Source organism: Rhinopithecus roxellana, chromosome 11 (assembly GCF_007565055.1).
Source record: "Rhinopithecus roxellana isolate Shanxi Qingling chromosome 11, ASM756505v1, whole genome shotgun sequence".
In the NCBI taxonomy this organism is placed as follows: Eukaryota; Metazoa; Chordata; class Mammalia; order Primates; family Cercopithecidae; genus Rhinopithecus; species Rhinopithecus roxellana.
This window is the reverse complement of record NC_044559.1, coordinates 41866081-41887488: the sequence shown is the minus strand read 5'-3', so window position 1 is coordinate 41887488 and position 21408 is coordinate 41866081. Positions and strand designations below refer to the sequence as shown.

The 21408-nt window shown below is 39.5% G+C and overlaps 1 long non-coding RNA gene across 2 annotated transcripts in view; it reads left to right on the top strand.

Annotated features, from left to right (window-relative positions):
- Nucleotides 1-2137, top strand: part of LOC104664202 — an 89722-nt gene extending 87585 nt beyond the window's left edge. Inside the window, exon 3 of one of the 2 annotated variants that reach the window (XR_748221.2) lies at nt 272-2137. This is a non-coding gene — a long non-coding RNA (uncharacterized LOC104664202). The remainder of the gene's footprint in view (nt 1-271) is intronic. The other variant, XR_748222.1, reaches the window with a different exon arrangement.
- The last annotated feature ends 19271 nt before the right edge of the window (nt 2138-21408 follow it).

Here is a 21408-nt window from a genome sequence, read left to right as displayed (position 1 = left end):
GTGTTTGGGAAAGATCATGGGAAACTGGCCCCCCTTTTCACTGTCTATATAAAAATAATAAACTGTCTAAATCTATAAGTGGTTCACTGTCTATTACCAGCCGAATTAGCCAGGCTTTGGCCTTGGCTTTGTTTTGTCTCACATGCTTGAGCTTGGCAACAAGTACACGTTGAACTGTAGAGATGGAATATTAGGGTGAGAACGTATTTCTGAGGTTTTTGAGCTATATCATCCTTTTGGACTTCTGACCTTTTGCCTTCTATTTTCATAGCTAACCCTGGGATGACTGGCCCCTGACACTTGAGCCATTCCATCTTCTGTCGTAGGTTGCCCCATCCATCCCGTCAATGAGCCTGACCTTGAGGACCACTGACAGAGGAGCAGTCAATAGAAATTAATTGCTAAATATCCAGAAAATCTCAATGGTATTTAATATGTAGTTCATCAAAAGTAAAAGTTCCTTCAGTTTTCATCCAGAAAAGTTATTTATAAGGGATGAATGTATAAATACGTTGTATGCAAATATTATATTCAAGGACAAGACCATGAAAACAGTTTAAGAATCCAACGACAGGGAATTGGATAAAGACATCGGAGTGCACTTGTCAAAACACAGCTATCAAGAATGATGATGTTGAACAATAGTTTAGCAATATAATTGTCTAGAACCATGGGGAGTCAGATTTTACCCAACTTATAAGTTAACAACTCTGCCATAGCTTCATGAAAGAAGACACAAGACCCCTGGGTCAGGAACAGAGGTCTCTAATACTCACAGCAATATCAGGAGTTGGAATTTCAGGGTATTTTTTTCCCTGCCAGTTTCTCAAGTCCCAGTTCCCACAAAGTGACAAGAAAGAGCCAGGTAACACTAGCACTGCCATCAGTGGCTGTATTACAGAACAGGAACTCCAAGCTTAGGAAACCCAAATCTTTTATAGTTAACAATAAACACATCTGCCATTGTTCTGAAGGGGTATGCTATCCCTATCTTCCACACCCGTTCACTATATAAATATCCATGAAAAGATAGACAGGAAAATAGGTGGAGAGTGCCTCTGCTCACAAGACGTGCAGAAATGTGAGAGGCTCATGGAGAATTGTTTCCCTACAATGACAAAATGCTGACAATATATTGTTATGTAAAATAAAGCAGGCATTTTCACCTCATTTTCATGAAATATATGTGCATTTATATAGATATTTAGAAAAGTATGAAAGGACATTCATTCATCCAGATATCAATAGAAGAGTTTATTATTTTTTTGTTAGTTGTAAGTTCAAACTTTTCTAGTGAACATAGATTACTTGTGAAATTATTTTTAATTATTATTATTATTATTTTTGAGATGGAGTCTTGCTCTGTCACTCAGGCTTGAGTGCAGTGGCATGATCTCAGATCACTGCAACATCCGCCTCCTGGGTTCAAGCAATTCTCCTGCCTCAGCCTCCTGAGTGGCTGGGATTACAGGTGCATGCCATCACACCCAGCTAATTTTTGTATCTTTAGTAGAGACAGGATTTCACCATGTTGGTCAGGCTGGTCTCAAACTCCTGACCTCATGATCTGCCCACCTTGGCCTCCCAAAGTGCTAGGATTACAGGCGTGAGCCACCGCACCCTTCCTAAATGTCAATTAATAACTGAGGGAGCCCTTAAAATACCCCTGCTGACTTCCGCATGGGTGTGTAAAATAGAATCTGCTCACGTCTTAGAGGAGATAAGTGAATGCTTAACGTTTTTAGGAGAGACCTGCCTTTTGACATGGAAGCTGTAGCACCGTTGACAAGAGCATACCTCCTTCAACTATGCAAACCACATTCACATCAGAGCTGCCTACAAATGATTATTTTCCATAATGCTCTGCTCCCTCCTGCCTGCCTCAGTGGCAAGTGTGAGTCAGGAAGTATATCCAAGGCATCCCTCGCTTTTACTCATTTTTGCCAAATGCAGCGCAAGTGTATAGACTCTTTTTCATATTTATGTTGGCTGCAGAGCATAAATCTGAATAGGTTCTCCAAAGTAAGCTTTTTCTGCGTGCATTTGCTCCCAATAAGTATTATGAATTGCTTTATAGTAATCATTATGCTTTTCCATATTTTTTATGGTTAGTCTGTGCTATAAACTTGTTTGGTTTAATGATTTGGATGCTCTTTCTCTCTCTCACACACACACATACACACACACACACACACACACACTATACAACACACAGTTTCTTGTGTTTAAACAGGGATAGTGATTACCTTACAGATTGTGATTAGGATCAGATAAACTATAAGTAAAGCCCTGTGGGATAATCTGTGGGACAAAACTGTAACACAATTTCAAATTTTCTGCAACAAGTAAACAGTATTTTATAACTGACAAAACTAAAAATGAACTTTAACTTAAAATTTCTTATTACACAATTGATAATTCAATTAACTTTCCAATATTAGTGTCTCTGTGTGTATATGTGTACACAAACATATACAAGTTATTTAACTTAAAAGTGTATTTTCTAATAGCTATTTAAGAGCCATGAAACTTTCCAAAAAAAGAGATAGCTTTTTAAAACAAGTATTTCACCTTATGATAATTACTTCCGTAAATTGATAATTTAACTGGTTAATTATTAAATCTATTGCTGACAGGACGAAGCAGCATTAGGAGAGGGTATTTATCATTTGCCTGGGGCTGTCTCATAACTTAGTTGAGATTCTTTTGGTTGCGAGTATCACAAACCCACTTCAAATTAGCTTGCGCTCAGGTAAAATTTGCTGGAAGGATCCTGAGGCAGTAGCTCCGAAAGCCAAAGAAAAAGTCAAATAACTCATGATCAGGAAAAGGAAGCATGAAGTAGGAACCTCTAGGGCCCAAGGTTGTGGATGTTTCTTCTAGAGACTTGATACCCACATTACTCAGCAATACTTTCTCATTTGCTTTTTCTCTTGACCTTAATTCTGGAGAGAGAGGAATTGAGTTGTCCAGCTTGGGTCAGGTGTCCACAAGTCCACACCTGTTGTAAGCACCTATGGCTGAGAGGTCAGAGTCACATTACAGAAGTATGGCTGCTGGGGCCCAGGCCCATGCGTGTGCATGTGTTGTATATATGCATTTATCTGTGTGTGGCAGGGAGTGCAAAGGTGGATGGGGTGACACTCAGGGGTCTGTGGCTGGACTGGCATCCCGAAAGTTCTTCTCTACACGTTTTTGCTTCAGAGGGATAGAAATTTCCATTCCTCTTACATTTTTATAACATTGTTAGATCGCTTCCTCACTCTGGATTTTGGTGTTCTAACCAGAAGTTCATAGGCAATATCTAAATGCCCTTCGAGCTTCCACAATGCACATTAATACTTCATCTAGCAACTTGGAGAGCCCATCTCAGTAGAAAATTCCCCTGGTTTCACTTGGAAACACCCACTGCCCTTAGTAATGGAGCTGCCAAGAATGAATCATGCTCAAATTTGTCCTTTTAGCAGAATAATGCTGCCCTCTGACACCAGCTGAATAGGTTTTTATCTTTTGGGGAAGTACATTTTCTTCCTCCATGCAGTTTCATTAGTATTTGTGAACTGAGTCCCCATGCTTTGCCTGCATGCCTATGCCAGGCCCTCACTGCTGTCCACTTCCCTTAATTCACTAATCATCTGCACACCAGGGGCTAGAGGAAGATGGGACTTAGCCCTGACTGGGGGCAGGGACCTGGTTGTGAACGCTTGGCCTAATGGAGACTTGGTCAAGTAGTATCAACTGTCAGGACTTTTATTTCCTGATCTGTAAACTGGGATGAGAATCCCTTTTTTTTTTTTTTTTTTTTTTTTTTTTTGAGACAGTGTCTCGCTCTGTCACCCAGGCTGGAGTGCAGTGGTGCAATCTCTGCTCACAGCAAGCTCCGCCTCCTGGGTTCATGCCATTCTCCATTCTCAGCCTACCGAGTAGCTGGGACTACAGGTGCCCGCCACCACGCCTGGCTAATTTCTTTTTGTAGTTTTAGTAGAGATGGGGTTTCACTGTGTTAGTCAGGATGATCTCGATCTCCTTACCTCATGATCTGTCCGCCTTGGCCTCCCAAAGTGCTGGGATTACAGGCGTGAGCCACTGTGTCTGGCCCAGAATCCCCCTCTGCCTTTTTTTTTTTCTTTTCTTTTTTGAGATGGAGTTTCGCTCTTTTTGCCCAGGCTGGAGTGCAATGGTGCGATCTCGGCTCACCGCAACCTCCGCCTCCTGGGTTCAAGTGATTCTCCTGCCTCAGCCTCCCGAGTAGCTGGGATTACAGGCATGTGCCACCATTCCCGGCTAATTTTGTATTTTTAGTAGAGATGAGGTTTCTCTCCATGTTGGTCAGGCTGGTCTTGAACTCCCGACCTCAGGTGATCCACCCACCTCGGCCTCCCAAAGTGCTGGGATTACAGGCATAAGCCACTGCACCCAGCCCAGAATCTCCATTTTATCCAAAGAGCTGAGAGAAGGCAGTGGGGGTAGTGAGTGTGAATGTAGTTTGGATGCTGTAAAGTTCTATGTAAATATTAAGTATATTCTCCATTAAAAAATCCACCAACCTCATTCTCTTGGGTGTGTTAAATCACATACATTCATGTTTCCAGTTAACCAGAGACCCCACTTTTCCCAAACCATGTGGCAGAGGAATAAAATCTGTAATTATTTTGTTTGAGCTACTTCTTTCATTTTAGAAACTGAAATCATCAGAGGAAATAAATATTCTGTGATATTCACATATACTTCTATGAGAGTAATTAGGAGAATCTTTGGCAAAGTTACATATAAAATATCCCCAGGAGATTCATTTTCTATTAAACCATTCAATAAAAATGAAAAACAGTCCTCCCAACTCTACTCCCACCTAATTCCCTCAAGATCCCAAATCCTTGTAGTTTTATCAGGGTTAATTATATTTTGTTGCAAATACAATTATTACCTTGTTATCTAGGCCCTTAAGATGTCAGAGTTTTGTGCACATAGGGTCAACACACATGATTCTGCATTATTCAGAAGAGGTAAATAATTCATTCTCCTGCAAAAATAGCCCTGTATCTATAAGATATCCTTCCCATTCTGAAGATAATTTATGCCTCCTGACCCCTCAAAGAAAATGAGAATTTCTGGCCATGGGCTTGAAGTGCATCCCTTAGTAACTCACCCATGTGTTCACAACCACATCATCTAACAGCACATCTAACTCACCACACTAATTTGCCTAGTGAGCCATGTTGACCGGCACCTGAAATTCAAAACAGGATTATCAATAGCATCAACAGCTACAGAGGGGTCAAGGAAAAGGATTATATAGGTCATTTGTTCAGAAAGAAGGTGGCCACTGGTGACTTTGGAGAGGTCACTCTAACAATGGCAGAATGGCAGAATGAAGAAGTCGGAATGCAAAGATGTAAGGCAGGTTTTGATGCTGAGAAAATAGGAACATAGGTAGTTATTTGCTTGACAAGTGAACTAGCAATGAAAGGAAGAGGAGGGGTAGAACTATGCCTCAAAAGAGGCAATTCATTTATTTTCTTAGTTGTATAACCAAAATATATTCATGTTTGAAGGCCAAGGGGAAGGAACTAATGAAATCTACTAATTATAAGCTGTGCAACCTTTGACAAGTTACTTCATTTCTCTAAACCTTAAAAGCATCTCTTGTAAAACAGGGGTAATCATACTATATATTTCACTGGGATATTGTGACTTTTAAGTGAGGTAATTTATGAAATACTTAGCTTCACATAGTGCTAAGTACCCATTAAGTGATCAATAGATAAAATACTGATTTACAAAGAGAAATAGGAGGAGGGAAAGAAAGAGACATCCAAGGCAGCAACAGAAGATAGAAGAGGAGGAGATGATAGCATTGAAGGAGCTAGAAAGGAACCCCTGCAGCTGGAAAGGATGGCTGAATGTGCAGAGAGAAATTTTCCACCATAAAGAGGAGGATAAGATAAAGTCTAGGCCGGGCGCAGTGGCTCACACCTGTAAAATCCCAGCACTTTGGGAGGCGGAGGTGGGCGGATCATGAGCTCAGGAGATCGAGACCATTCTGGCTAATACGGTGAAACCCCGTCTCCACTAAAAATACAAAAAATTAGCCAGGCGTGGTGGCGGGCGCCTGTAGTCCCAGCTACTCGGGAGGCTGAGGCAGAAGAATGGCGTGAACCCAGGAGGTGGAGCTTGCAGTGAGCAGAGATCAAGCCACTGCACTCCAGCCTGGGTGACAGAGTGAGTCTGGTGGACATTTCCCAATTTCTCAACAACGGACACACAGTTTTGTTGAGACAGTAGCAGGAAGGGGGTGGTTTGAAGACAGGGAAAAGAGCCCAGGATTGCCATTGTGAAATACACGTTAAGACTTCACAGAGGTGAACATGGAGATTATAGAGTAGCCGCAAGCGCCCATTTGAAATAAAAAGAGAAGTACAGGGCCAGGCATCCAGGAGCAGAACAGCAGGTTAGGACAGAGCAGAAACTCAAGGGAGAGAAGACAACGGAGAAGAGGTGAGGGCAGCCTGTCTTCCTTTTGTCTTTCTTTCCCTTTCTTTCCTTCTCTCTGATTTCCTTTCCTTTTCTCCTTCTCTCTTTTCCTTTCTTATTTCTTCTTTAAGAAGTAATAAGCAGTAGAAAGGGTTGTTAATCATTCCTTCTTCAGTGTTTTCCACCTTCTCATGAGACTCACAGAATGGATGTCTGTTCTGTAGGCTCTTGTAAAATGTATTGAGTTCCTCTGAAGAAGGAGCTGTATAGATGAAAATAATAGCACTAATAAATGCTGAAAGTCTCACAGTATTAACATGATTATATGCAGCCTGAAAATGGATCTCAGAGCCAGAGAAGCTCAGGTATTTGAAAGAAAAATATAAATGTAATTGGAAATCTATCCCAGAATTCTATCTGCATGCACTATTTACTCTGTTTTGGGACTTTCTTTGTGATTAAGCTATTAAAATGCAGTCACTGTCCCTTTTTAGGCCAGCCAAAACAATGTAATTTTTTTTTCAAGCAAAGTATAACTATAAAAAGTTAAAATACAGAACATGGGCCGGGCATGGTGGCTCACGTCTGTAATCCCAGCACTTTGGGAGGCCAAGGCGGGCGGATCACGAGGTCAGGAGATCAAGACCATCCTGGCTAACATGGTGAAACCCTGTCTCTACTAAAAATACAAAAAATTAGCCAGGCACGGTGGCAGGTGCCTATAGTCCCAGCTGCTCAAGAGGCTGAGGCAGGAGAATGGCTGAACCTGGAAGGTGGAGCTTGCAGTGAGCCGAGATTGCACCACTGCACTACAGCCTGGGCAACAGAGTGAGACTCCGTCTCAAAAAAAAAAAAAAAAAAGTTAAAATACAGAACGTGACATTACGTATCATCTAAAATATCTTTGAATAAATTTATCAGTTTATTGAAGCAGTGTTTAGTGAGAACCTACTATGTGCTAGGCATTGTGCATTTAACAGGGCTATAGGCCTCATGGTTCCCATAATCATCAACACTCACAATCTTTAGAATAAATTTCAATTCTGGACAACATGGAAAATTAACATAAGCCGTTGCCTCCCTTCCTCAAATCCAACTTCGGAGATTTTAGGTAAAGAAACAGAAGACATGTTGACGGATCCCAGCACTTAACACCAAATCCATGAAAAACCCATGGGAAGATGAAAGATAGTTGAATTCCTGTGTGATAGGAAGACGATAGCCTCCCTATATCAGGAGAAGCCCAGGGCCACAGATGGGAGACGTGCTTGGAAGTGCTGGCTGAGTGCACCTTTTATCTCTCTTACCCCGACCTCAGTGGGCTATTGATCTCCTATTGCTTCAGTGGCAAAACACTTCCCCAAATCAGAATGTATCAGAGCAGTTAGCCAACATGGGGGCAGAGCTAGAGACCCTCTGGAGTGAGAAAAAGTGTGGGGAAGCTGACCAGCCCCTGAAAAATTTCCTCCTTACCTCTCCAACCCCAAAGCAGAGAAGAGCAGTTAGAAGAGAGAAGTTCCCAGGGCTTCCTGAGGGTGAGGTCTCAGGAGGTACAGGGTAGGGAGAGGTAGGAGAAAGCAAACTGCAAGTGGTTGATTCCTGATAGAAACATCAGAGGCTGTGGAGGTTAAAGCATACTCCCCCACCCCTAAACTCACAGTCTAAGATTTTGATTCTCCTTCAGGCGTACATTAGTCTCCATGTCAACTGAAATTCCCAAGGGACATGCACGGTTTGGGGGTGGGGATTTAGGAGTCGTTTATTAAGACTTCTCTGGAGCACACCCCCCCGAAAGGCAGTATACCAAGAAATACCTACTAGAGACACTTAAAATAAGCCTAGTAAATATCTTTTAAAAGGGAAGGAGTGATATTTGAACATGAAGTAAGAACAAGCAGTTACAGATAAGAAACAATGGGAGATCCTGGTCATGAAAAGTATAAGTATAGAAATGAAAAACTCAGTAGATGAGTTGAATAACTGGATAGATACTTCAAAGACTAAACTAGTAACCTGGAATTTCAAGTTGAGGAATTCTTCCAGAGAGTACCAGGAAGGGTTGAGATGAAAAGAATAAAATTAACATTGAGAGACATGGAAGACAGAAAAGTATCAGCATTGATTCAATGCATGTTCCAGGAAGAAATAAAACAGTAATGCTGTATGCAAGAAGATAGTGAAATAATATTTTTTCAATGCTGAACATAGACATTTTTGAACCTAGAACTTTGTAACCAGTTTTTATTTAAATATGATTGTGAGATAAAGATATTTTCAGGTTCACGGGGCCTAAAAATTGTTTCCCACTTCAAGAACATCTTTGAAAGAAATACTGTAGCAAAGGGGAGAGATTAATTCAGGAGAGAAAAATGAGATATAGGAAGTATGGGTGAGTAGATAAGTTTTATTTTTGCTTAGACGTGCAATGACCTCCTATACTTCCCTCTTACAAAAACCAAAGCATAGCCATGACCATACAAAGTAAACACTCTCAATGAGTATAAACTTAGTTATTATAAAAATTACAAATTAATGTTATAACTTCATGGGAATTTTATAAGGGGAAACCATTAAATGAATAGAAATAAGAAGTTAACTGTTCAAGAAGAACACGTGATTTATCCAGTAGGAGACAAGAAAGAGGGAAAAGGAACTGCTTAAGTGCTGTTGGAGTTTTAAAAATGAGATTTAAAAATATGTTGCTTCCAGGAGATATATATATATATATATAACAAAAATGCAGGAAAATTGAAAATATAGACTGTACAGATATTAAAAACAAACTCTCGTATAAAAATGCTCCCATTAGACAAAATTGAATTAAAAGGGGAAAACATCACATGAGTTAAAGACGAAAGTTATACATTGTGAAAGGAGCTAGGAGAGAATATAATTAATTGTGAATCAAAATGCACCTGAAAATATGCAACTGAATATAGCAGCAGAGAGCATGTATAGATCAGCAACTATAGCTGGAGATTATAAGACAACCTTTTTAATAACTGACAGATCATATGGAAAATATAAGCAAAGAGATACATTTGAATTAATAGGATGAGTAATCTGGACTGTGTATAAAAAGCTATATTCTTAGCATTCTTGGAAAAATAACAAATAGTATCATGTAATGAACACAAAAGAAGTCTTCATAAGTTCCAAAGAATCAAAAACCAATATTTTTTCTTATAATGCAACAAAATTAGAAATTAATAACTCGTATAATTAAAAAATTTGTCCTATGTTGAGGGGAGGGGTTAGATCAGCATTCATTGGTCAAGGAAGAAATCATCAGGCAAATTGCATTCACTTAAAGGTGAGTGATAATGAAGGTGCCACTTTTTAAATTTGTGAGATGCAGCTAAAGCGATATTTAGAGGGAAATTTAAATCTTCCATTACATATAACAGAGCAACAACAACAAAAAGGTTACTACAAAAAAGTTTAGCATTCAATTCTAAAGGGTAGAAAAAAGGCAACACAGTCAACACAAAAGAAACAAGAAGGGATGTAACAATAAGGATAAGAACAGAAATTAATGGAACAGAAAGAAGCAATTTAGGTAATTAATAAAGTTGGTTCTTTGAAGACTAATAAGATAGACAAATTTCTGGCCATATTAATCAAGGAAAAAGGGGAGAAGATGCAAAGTAAGCATCCAACAGAATTTGAAGGTGAAAATATCTACCAATATAACTGCAATAAGTAAGATTTGAACAAACACCCAACATGTAAAATGAATAACCAGTCCATATTGATATAAATAAGTGGAGGAGAACAGACAAATTTCCCATGCAGAAGAATTCCAAATAATTTATGTACTCTGTCCTCGAGGTGGAGTACTCCTCACTTCCAAAAAGTGCACACTGTGGAAACGGGGAAAAAAAGCATCACTTCATAGTAGAGACATCTGGACAACCCACCCTCAGTCAGTGATCCAGGTCAACCTCAACAGTGATGAGTGATGTTGGTATTGTGTACACTTTATGTGATGTGATGAAAATGGCACTTTATCTTTGTAACCTTCTTTCCCCCAAACACATAATCCCAGTCTAATGATCTGAAAAACATCAGACAGATCCAACTGAGTGACATTCTATAAATACCTAACAAGTAGGGAGAATCATTTGAACCTGTGAGGCAGAGGTTTCTGGAAGCCAAGATCGCACCATTGCACTCCAGCCTGGGCGAGAGGGTGAGACTGTGTCTCAGAAAAAAACAAAACAAAACTAAACTAAAACCAAAAAATAAAACAAAAACAAAACTGTCTAAGTCATCCAAAACAAGGAAAGTTTGAGAACCTGTCCCTGCTAAGAAGAGCCTAAGAAGACATAACTAAATGTACTATGGGATCATGGGATCCTAGAACAGAAAAAAATGTATTAGATGAAAACCAAGAAAGTTGGAATAAACTGTAGAATCTAAAATAATGTATTAACATTGGTTCATTAATGTAGCAAATGTACCATACTAATGGAAGATTTACTAGCAGGGAAAACTGGGAAAGGGCTTTATGGGAGGTCTCTGTACTATCTTTGTAACTTTTTGTAACTTCAAAACTGTCCTAAAAGAAATATTTGATTTCAAAAAAATACTACGAACAAAAGCAGTGATAAGTTTGAAAATCTAGAAGACATGGACACATTTCTGAAAACAGAAAAAAAAAAATCCGACAAAGATCAAAGTTTGGGTGCCTGGTGAGAATTTGGTCTCTGCTTCCAAGATAGCACCTTGGACGCTGTGTCCTTGCATGGTGGAAGGTCAAAAGTCAAAAAGGGGCCAAATGCTGTGTCTGACCTCTTTTGTAAGAGCCTAAATCTCATTCACAAGGGAAGAGCCCTCATGACCTAGTCACCTCCTAAAGGCCTCACCTCTTAATACTTTGTATTAGAGATTATGCTACATGAATTTTGAAGGGGCATAAATGTTTCCATCACAGCAGAGGTATAACGATCAGAAGGTGTACAGGTGTTAAGGGGATAATAAATAACACCATCTTTATGCCACATCAAGTCAGAAAAAATTAGAAAAATCATGTAAGGTAGATGGAAATAAAACATTACCTTATAACCGATGAAGCTGATATTGAAGAATGGGCTTGGATCAGCCAGTCCAGTGGATTTGCAGACATCTTACCTCTGAATTTTAGAGATTTACCTTGCTGCTGGCACAGACAATTAGGCTGGCCTCACCGCATAGCTGACAGTGTGAAGGAGTTCTTGGGCAGGTGAGCTCTCAAATGGGATACACAGAAAGGACTGAGCTACATATGCCTAGTTTCTTCTGAACTCATCAGTTAAATCATTTTTTACAAAATGAGGAGTAAATAAGGATATAGAATTAGACCAGAAGTGAGGAAAAGAGGAAAACTTTAAAGGTAATTAATTTTTGATTTAAAAAAAAAAATAGATGCTGGCGAGGTTGTGGAGAAAAAAAGGAACACTTATACACTGATGGTGAGAGTGTAGATTAGTTCAACCATTGTGGAAGACAATGTGGAGATTCTCAAAGACCTAAAGTCAGCAATACCATTTGACCCAGCAGTCCTATTACGGGGATATACCCAAAGGAATAGAAATCATTCTATTATAAAGACACATGCATGTGTATGTTCATTGCAGCACTATTCACAATAGCAAAGACATAGAATCAACCTAAAAGCCCACCAGTGATAGATTGGATAAAGAAAAAGATATGTATACATATATACCATGGAATTCTATGCAGTCATAAAAAAGAATGAGCTCATGTCCTTTGCAGGAGTGTGGATGGAGCTGGAGGCCATTATCCTTAGCAAAACAACACAGGACCAGAAAACCAAATACCACATGTTCTTACTTATAAGTGGGAACTAAATGATGAGAACATATGGACACATAGAGGGAAATGACACATGCTGGTGCTTTTCAATGGGTGGAGGCCGGGAGGAGGGAGAGGATCAGGAAAAATAACGGTGTACTTGGCTTAATACCCGAGTGATGAAATAATCTGCACAACAGACCCCCATGACACAACTTTACCTATGTAACAAACCTGCATTTGTACCCCTGAACTTAAAATAAAAGTTAGAAGAAAATAAAAAATAAAAGTATTTATAGATGATTTGCTCATCCATAAAGCTTATTCACATTTAAGTCCTATCCAAATCAATAGAATAAACTGGTAATTAATAAGAGAGTTTAGTGAAGTTTCCAATTAAAAAATATCAACATACGTAAATCGATAACATTTGTTTAAATAGTCATCAATTAGAAAATATAATAGAAAATAAGACATCACCTAAAATAGCTCCAACGCTAAAGTATCCAGTAATTAATAAATAATATACAAGGTCCTTCATGAGAAAAATACCAGAACTCTATTAAGGTATATTAAAGGAGAGCTAAATAAATGGGAATATATACTATGATCATGAATGGGATAACCTATCAAAAATATCAATTCTTTCTGAGTTAATCTGTGAATTCAGTACAATTCCAAGCAAAATCCTGGTAGTCATTTGACAGAACTTGACAAACTGATGCCAACATGTAAATTGAGGAATAAAACCTCACAAATGGACAAGATCATTTTGAAACAGGAAAACAAAGTGGAAGGAATTTCCTTACCAAAGATCACATATATTGCAATGCTACAGTAATAAAGGATGAATACTAAAGCACAGTAACAGACAACAGAATAGCCTTGAGAGAAATCCATGAATCCATGCAGACTTGCTAAGTAATGAAAACGATCCCACACATGTATGGGGAAATAGTGGATTATGTAGCTAATGATGTTGAGAAATCTGGTTCATTATATGGAGATTTGTGTGTGTGTGTGTATATATATATATACACACACACATACATACACGCATATATATACATATATACACACTATATAAACATTTATGTGTATATATAAAACTGTATAAAAATAAATTACAAATGGATGAAAAGATAAGTATAAAAGGTAAGTGTTTAAAGCTGACAAGAGAAAAGGTAAGTAGTATTTTTGTAACCTTGTTCTGAAGTAAGGTCATGAAACAAGGCTGTAATGAAAATGATGGACTGTACATCAAACGGAAAGACTTCTGCTCAAGGGACATCACAGCAAAGCCAAGAGTTAACATGTTTTCAATGCCTAAAATGCTTAAGAGGTTACAATCGAGAACTTACTAGATATTCAAGCAATTTAGCAAATAAAAGACCATATGATAGAACTTGAAGCAGCAATCAGAAGTAATGAACTATATATTTACATAACTGCAAGATTAAATGTCAACAACACATTGTTGAAAGAAAAAAAGCAAGAAACAAAATTTATAGCACCATATATTTATGTAAATTGCGGCATATAAAAATCTATCCAATATGCTTTTTGATAATATACATGCATATAGAGATTGAGTAGATTGAGCACCTATTCAGGAAAGGAGTAGGAGTATGTGGTTTAAAGGGGTCAACTCAGAGAAAATGTTATAAAAAATAAAGGCTCTGCATCACTTGATAGTGATCATATGCTACAAACTAAGAAGCATGTTGAATTCTTTCATGTGGATTTATTATGGTTGAAGGAAAAAGGAAGAAAGAGGAAATGAGGAGGCAGGGGAGAAAGGGGAAGAGTGTAACAGAGAAAGGGTCAATCAGAAAAATAGAGAAGCAGAGATGTCCCAAGTGGTTTCCACTGCCCACTTCCCAGTGCCTCATGGCTATAGTTCTCTTTTGGTCTTATTGGTGCATAGGGAGAGTAGGCTCCGAAGGATAACGTGTATTTTGACGAGAGGAGAGGAGTTGTATGGTCTGTTTTCATACTGCTTTAAAGAACTGCCCAAGGGTGAATGATTTATAAAGGAAAGAGGTTTAATTGACTCACAGTTCAGCTTGGCTGGGGAAGGCTCCGGGAAATTTACAATCATGGCAGAAGGCAAATGGGAAGCAGGACGCTTTCTTCACAAGGTGGCAGGAAGACATGCTGAGCAAAGTTGGGGAAGAGCCCCTTATAAAACCATCGGATCTCGTGAGAACTCACTATCACGAGAACAGCACGGGAGAAACGGCCCCCATGATTCAATTACCTCCACCTGGTCTCTCCCATGACCTGTGGGAATTATAGGGCTACAATCAAGATGCGATTTGGGTGGAGACACAAAGACTAACGATATCAGGGGCTATAAGAATAAGGTGGGAGGAGGGTGTTGCCTTACTCATCTATGAAATAAAAAGTGTATTCTCAAATACATATAGAATGTGTAATCACTTAGATTATATACCTTTGGATCAAATAAGCCCCCTCTGGGACTGAAATCTATCTTCAATTTAAAGTCTTGTTTCCAATGGCTCCCAAAGAAAATCTATTTTATACTCAAGTCACACTTAAGGGGTTGCTGAAGGCAAAATATAAAGACATTCTTGGGATATGGCTTCCACTACCTTTTTTCTCCCCTGAGCATTAGATTTCAGATTACCGTCAAAAGACAAAAAATTACAACTTTAAAGATCTTAATTGGCATTTATTCATAATTCAAGAATTGGGCGGCCCTCAGAACCAGAGCAGGTTTTCAAACAACTCCAGCCAGCAACATGATTAGACAGTATTTACGGACAGAAAATGGAAGTGAGATATCGAGACAGCTTAATTGGTTACAGCTCGGCATCTTGCCTTATTTGAATCAGCTGGCTGCCTGCAATTGACTGACTGAAGCTCAGCTGCTGTAACCAACTAAAGCCCAGCTGTTTACCCAAGTGCACTCCTAAGTTAATTAGTTTCATTTGGCATGAGTGACTCCATATTGGTCTGGTCTGTTGGGCCCAGCGCAGCAGCCTAGTCCAAAGCAATAGGCTCCTACAAATTTTATTTAACATTTTAAATGAAATGGAATAATATTTAAATAAAATGTTTCCACTACTTATGTTTCTCTTCTGGATGTTAGATTTTGGATTACAAACCCATCTCGGGGAAGTTTCCATGCCTTTGGGGTTTGAGCCTGGATCACTGAATAAGTGGATGATTCGTTAACTGGTATAACTTCCACTCTCCACCGTCATTTCCTTCCATCTCTCCAGTTGCCTGTCCTTTTCTCTAGATGCCTTTTATTTGCAGCATTTCATCTGAATTCAATTCATTGGTATTCCTCTAATTAGCCAAAAGTATCTCATTATCAGCCTATGACTGGTTAATTACCTGATTACCTGCAGTATCAATCAACAAGTCATCTCCTCCGATTTAATTTGTAAGCTCATAGCCTTGAGATGTCACGAGTTCCTTTCCTGTCAGACATTTATTAAGGGGAGAGGATTTATTGCCTTCCCAGCAGATATTTCTTTCATTGTTATCAGCTTCTCATTACAGTTGGTTAAACCTCCATTGTGATACCCCCTGTAGTCTGGACTTAAACTTCAAAAGCTGTTTTGTACTCTGGGGGGACTAAGTAGTATCATGAGCTTCCAAACAATAACTTTCGGAATCACACAGAAAAACTCTTACTAGAACATACTGGGAAAAGGCAGTGGGAGGCTTTGGATCTCCTTTATGCCTTTGGTTAACAGAATTTAATAACTGATATTTCAAAAGGCCATAATTAGGTCCTGAATTAATGTTTCTTTACACAAATAACTTGGCCTGATTTTTGAGACCTACAACATCTTTTTTTTTTTTTTTTTTTTTCGCGTGGGGCAGTAATTGGATGGGATTGAGTCTTAGACGACAAGATTTTTAACAAAATATGTGTCTTCATTTTGGTAAAGTTTCCTCACCTCAAGTGTACAAGAACTCCATCTATTCAAATGTTTTTGAGCTCCTGTTATTGCCAAGGCTTATGCTAGGTATTGGGGACACTGAGGTGAAGGTGAGACAATTAGTAGATAAGTACTGCTTGGTTTGTAAGGCTAAAGTAATGAAATGAAAACTCTTCTAACGTGTAATACCTTTGGTTTGGATGATGTTTTACAAAAAAGGGTCAAAACAAAGCTATTCCTTCTCTTGGAAAAACTCCCTGAATAGACTAATGCTGAATTTCTTACGATTTTTTTTTTTTTTGGCTTATGTTACCCTATTACAACTAGAGAACATCAACAGATGTTTAATTCAGACCCTGAATAGCACATGTTGTTTGAAACCTCTGTTTTTCAGCAGATGTATGTGGAGCAAATCAATTGAGCTCAAAAGAGAAACTACAGTATTATTTTAGGCATTCAATTTTCGATTGATTTTCTTGTTACAAATATACTTCTGTATGTACAACTTTAGAAGGAAAAGTATCTATATGTTATTAAATTGCCCTTCTGCCTTTCCAGGTTAGCTGAGTGACACTTTGACTAACAAATAATGTGTGATGTTCTTCCATCCTCAGAGAGGAGAACAGTTAAATTCTAAAAGCAAGAGACAAAAATGCCATGTTTCATGTACGAGTCAAACTCCAAGGACTTGCAGGAGTTCCCTGTTTGCAGCCAGTGCAAGTTATCTTGGGATCTTGCAGTTAGAATTGTAGGGTGCCTTTATATGTCCCCAAACTCCTAATGGTGGGACTATGATTAGGTATGTCCAATTTTGAAAAGAGTTTGGCATTTCTATTCAATTTGAGGATACCCAGACTTTACCTATTGACTCAGAACCTCTATCAGCAGACAAATACCATACAGAAACTTATACAAGTTTATACCAGTATAATGATTCCAGTAGCAAAGTGCAAATAACTTTAATGTCCATCAACCCGTAGGGGGTAGAATGGATAAGTGGTCATATTTACATAGTAGAACAGTGCAGCAATCAGAAGAGTACACTACAATTATACACATCTACATGAATGAATTTCACAAAGATGATGTCAAGTGGAAGATACATGTCAAGAAATGATAATGATAGGACTCCATTCATATCAAGTTCTAAAACAAACAAATTAGCAAATCTGTTAGAGATGCACGGGAAGGTGTTAAAATTATAAAGAAGGCCAATAAAATGGTTACCATGAAAATCAACATATTGGATATGACTAGGAAACGGTACACAAATGTTGAAGGGAGGGCAGGCAATATTGTTTTGTAGGGAGCATTGCAGAAAATATTATCTCGAGTGTAGTTGCAAAGGCATTTTATTTGTGACGAGTGAACTGTGCATATGTTTCTATGCACTGTTCTGCATGTCTGTTATATTTCAAATAAAAAAAATAGTCTCCCTTTCTTGGAAGTATGATCCAGTGCTTTTGACTCAAGCCTGTCAGGAACACTCTAGACAGGCTTCCCTCTACTCTAGATGCTTGGGGCTCAATCACACTGTCATTCCGGATCTGCTCCTGCATTTCTCCATGCCCCAGGGGGTAGAAGCAATTAGTTGATGATGCCCTCCCTGCAGAGCACAGTCATTCCCAGCGTCAGCCCCTGCCAGATGTATCTGCACAATCTGCATCTCTTTGGGGGATCACTCTGTAAGCACAGACTGCAGCCCACTGACAGCTTCCAGGGGGTTGCTGACAAAAGCTACAGCAGGGCTCAGAGCTGCACTTCTGGGTCAACATGAGTTGGAAACAGTGGCAAGATTCTCATTTAACCGTGGACTCTGATTTCAAACCTTTGGAGTGTAGACACTGGGTAGGGAGTATCAGAGTTTGATTGAAAGAGAAGAGAGACTAGGGGAGGAAGCTGCTAATGCCAGAGGAGACACCCTCCCTCTGATGAAGCCTTTTCTGCATATGTATGATCCTTGTTTTACCAACTACTCCAGGGTGAGGAAACACATAGGAACTGACATGTTGGTGAGGTTAAGTGAATTTATTCATTAATTCAACAAGTATGGCTGACTAACTTCTGGGGCTTAAATAAGACCTGGCCCTACGGTGAAGAAATTTTAAAACACAGATCATACCCTTGGGAAGCTCAAAGACAAAATACAAGACAGGCATGTAGGCAACTGCAGGTACATCTTCTGATGTGTATAATGGGAGATACAAGCACAGGTGCACAGAGGAGGGGTGTACCTGACATAAGGGAGGGAAGAGGAGAAGGGGCATAGCTACTTGGTTGGTATTCGCTGAAGTAACTGTGACCAAACCTAAAATCACCATCTTCTTCCCCAAACCCTTTCCTCCCACTGTATCTCCAATCCAGACTAATGACTTCCCATCTTTCCCCAGGAAAACTGAGGAGAGGGAAAAACCCAAGCAGAAAGAAATGGGGAGTCATATTTAGATTTGGTCTCTCATTGACCACCTCTTTTATTCATTGCCAGTGCTGGGTTCTTCAAGGACTGCCACTCAATGGCACTCTACCAGACCACAGGTCTGAGCAAATTGAGAAAGAAACAAAAAGTGGGAGATGACACCAAAATGTTACCTTTTCTCCCTAGAGAGGCTCAGTAGAAGACATGGCTTTAGGTCTGTGGACCAAGAGGGCTTTCAAATACTGAGCCTCAAAATTTGTTAGGGTCACCCATGCAATTGTAGCAGCAAGACAGGGCATCCCACATGGATTGGCTGTCCAGATAAGATTTAGGGCATGAAGAAAAGGAGTACTTGTATTCTTGTAGACAGGCTCACTCCAAGGGAAAAGGGCTAAGCTGAGCTGAACTGAGCATGCCCAGTTATTCTTTCCAAATTCACCAATTCAGTGTCATTCCACCTCCCTCAGGAAGGAAGAGAATACAAATAGTATAAGAGTCCAGGTGTGTGCTGAAGAAAAAATCCTTCCTTATGGAAACCCAGAGTGTACAAAAGTCTAGTCCTATTTGGTAAATAGCTCATGATTTTGTCTGCTGTCTCCAAACCCATTGCTATAACTACTGCCTTTGTCTAGACCTTCTCCAGTTAATTGTCTGAATTGCTCCTTCCTACCCAAGTTGATTCCTGAATCCATGTCTCGGGCTGAGTAACCTTCGTATAAACCAATATAGTCTCATCTTTTCCACCTTAAAATACTTCCTTGGCTCACCTTGATTTCCATGATCAAGCTCTGAGTCATTTGCTTAAGACATAAGTTCTTTAATCAACTATATTTTGCCAACCTGCCCTGATTTATTTTTTGGACACTTTGTCATGTTTACTTCATTCCAGCTAGTTCAAATTACTGGCAGTTCCTTTAACAAACCAAGATCCTTTATACCTTCCTCACTCCTCCATCCTTCTGCCTGAAATGTCTTTTTCTTTCTCTGCCTGGGCAACTCTTACTTGACCTTCAAAACAGTGCCACTCCCATCCAGCAACCCCACCACCCATCCATCTGACTTAAATATCCCTTTTCTCTGCTCTACAGCACCTCATGTATGCCTCTGTCGTAGTAGATGTCCCACTGTCTTCCATTTTTTGCTTGTTATCTCCTAGAAAACTGAATTCCTTGAGGGCAATGACACTTATTTCTTGTCTAACCAGCGCTGAGTCCTAAGTCTGACACAGAATGGATGCGCAGAAAATGTGTGTTGAACAGATGAATGATCAGACAATCTCTACAGGTCATTCTTGTTTTGATATTCCATGATTTAATAGACCTAAGGCATCACAGTAAAAGGAATAGAAGCAGCTGGGGAAAACATAAAAATTGACATCTGGACACCCCTTTATAGTTTACAGAGCCTTTTTATTTACTCCTTTGCCTGTTCCCACTGGGCAATCATGACCTTGACTCTGGAGCCTAAACATTGCTAACAAAGCCACCAGTAGACTGAACTCGCTTATTTTCTGGTGAGAGCTCTTTTCATGCATGAGGGCAACGAGCCGGATAGGTGTGGCAAGGTGGTTTTGTGAATGTTATCTATGCTGCACATAACACAACAGCAGGAGAAAGAACCTTGCCCAAGACACTCTCCATAGACAGTCTTAGGGTAGCCTTTTTATTAACCATAAAATACCCTTTCCCATGTGATCCCAGCCAAGGGCCTCTCCTCAAATCCCTCCCAATTTTCATTCCTCTTTTTCTCAACATGGAGCTCTCACACCACATGGGGGATGCTTGGACTCTGATTACTATGCACCTCATTTTGTGTGTGTGTGTGTGTGTGTGTGTGTGTGTGTGTGTGTGTGTGTCTCATAATGACATTAGAAACCTTTCCCCATAACAAGGGTAACCAGAAGTGGTAGCTGAGAAGTCCAGTTTTAGCAGAACCCTCTGATCCTCATGGTTGGCTCCCACCCTCTTGTGCCCAACCCTCAGCCTCTGCCTCCTTATCATGTCTGTGTCTCCCAGTGTCATGCTGGATGTGACATGCTCCTTTACATTTCTTATTTTTACCAGTGGAAAATAAAGGACAAAATGCTGTCAATACATTTACCTCTAGAAGATCTCTTACCAAATGCATTATATACACTTAATTCTTAACCTATAAATCCCCATAATTTACTACAACAAATACTCTTCTCACCAGTATTATGTGTAATTCTTGTATACACTATCTTATCTAATTTTCTTAACAATGCAACTTTGTTGGTCTAACTATTTTCCTCATTTATAAGTTTTAAAAGCTCAGGCTCTGAGAGAGTAATGGCTTTGTTTAAAGACTCCATGCTGATAAGGGGTCGAATAAAACGAAAACAGCAACAACCCAAACAACTAGGTATTGAATACCTTCTACGGGCCAGGCATTCTTCTAGGTACTTGAGATATGAACAAAACAGATAGTGCATCATTGATTAGGGTGGTCAGGGAGCTCTCACTGAGAAGGTGATGTTGGAGCGAAACATTAGGTACCTGAAGGAAGGGTGTTCTAGGCCAGTGGTCCCCAACCTTTTTGGCACCAGGGACTGATTTTATGGAAGACAACTTTTCCATGGACCGGGGTTGACAGAGGGCATGGTTTTGGGATGATTCAAGTGCATTATATTTATTGTGCACTTTATTTCTATTATTATTACATTGTAATATATAATGAAGTAATTATACAACTCGCTATAAAGCAGAGTCAGTGGGAGCCCTGAGCTTGTTTTCCTGCAACTGGACAGTCCCATCTGGGGGTGATGGGAGACAGTAACAGATCACC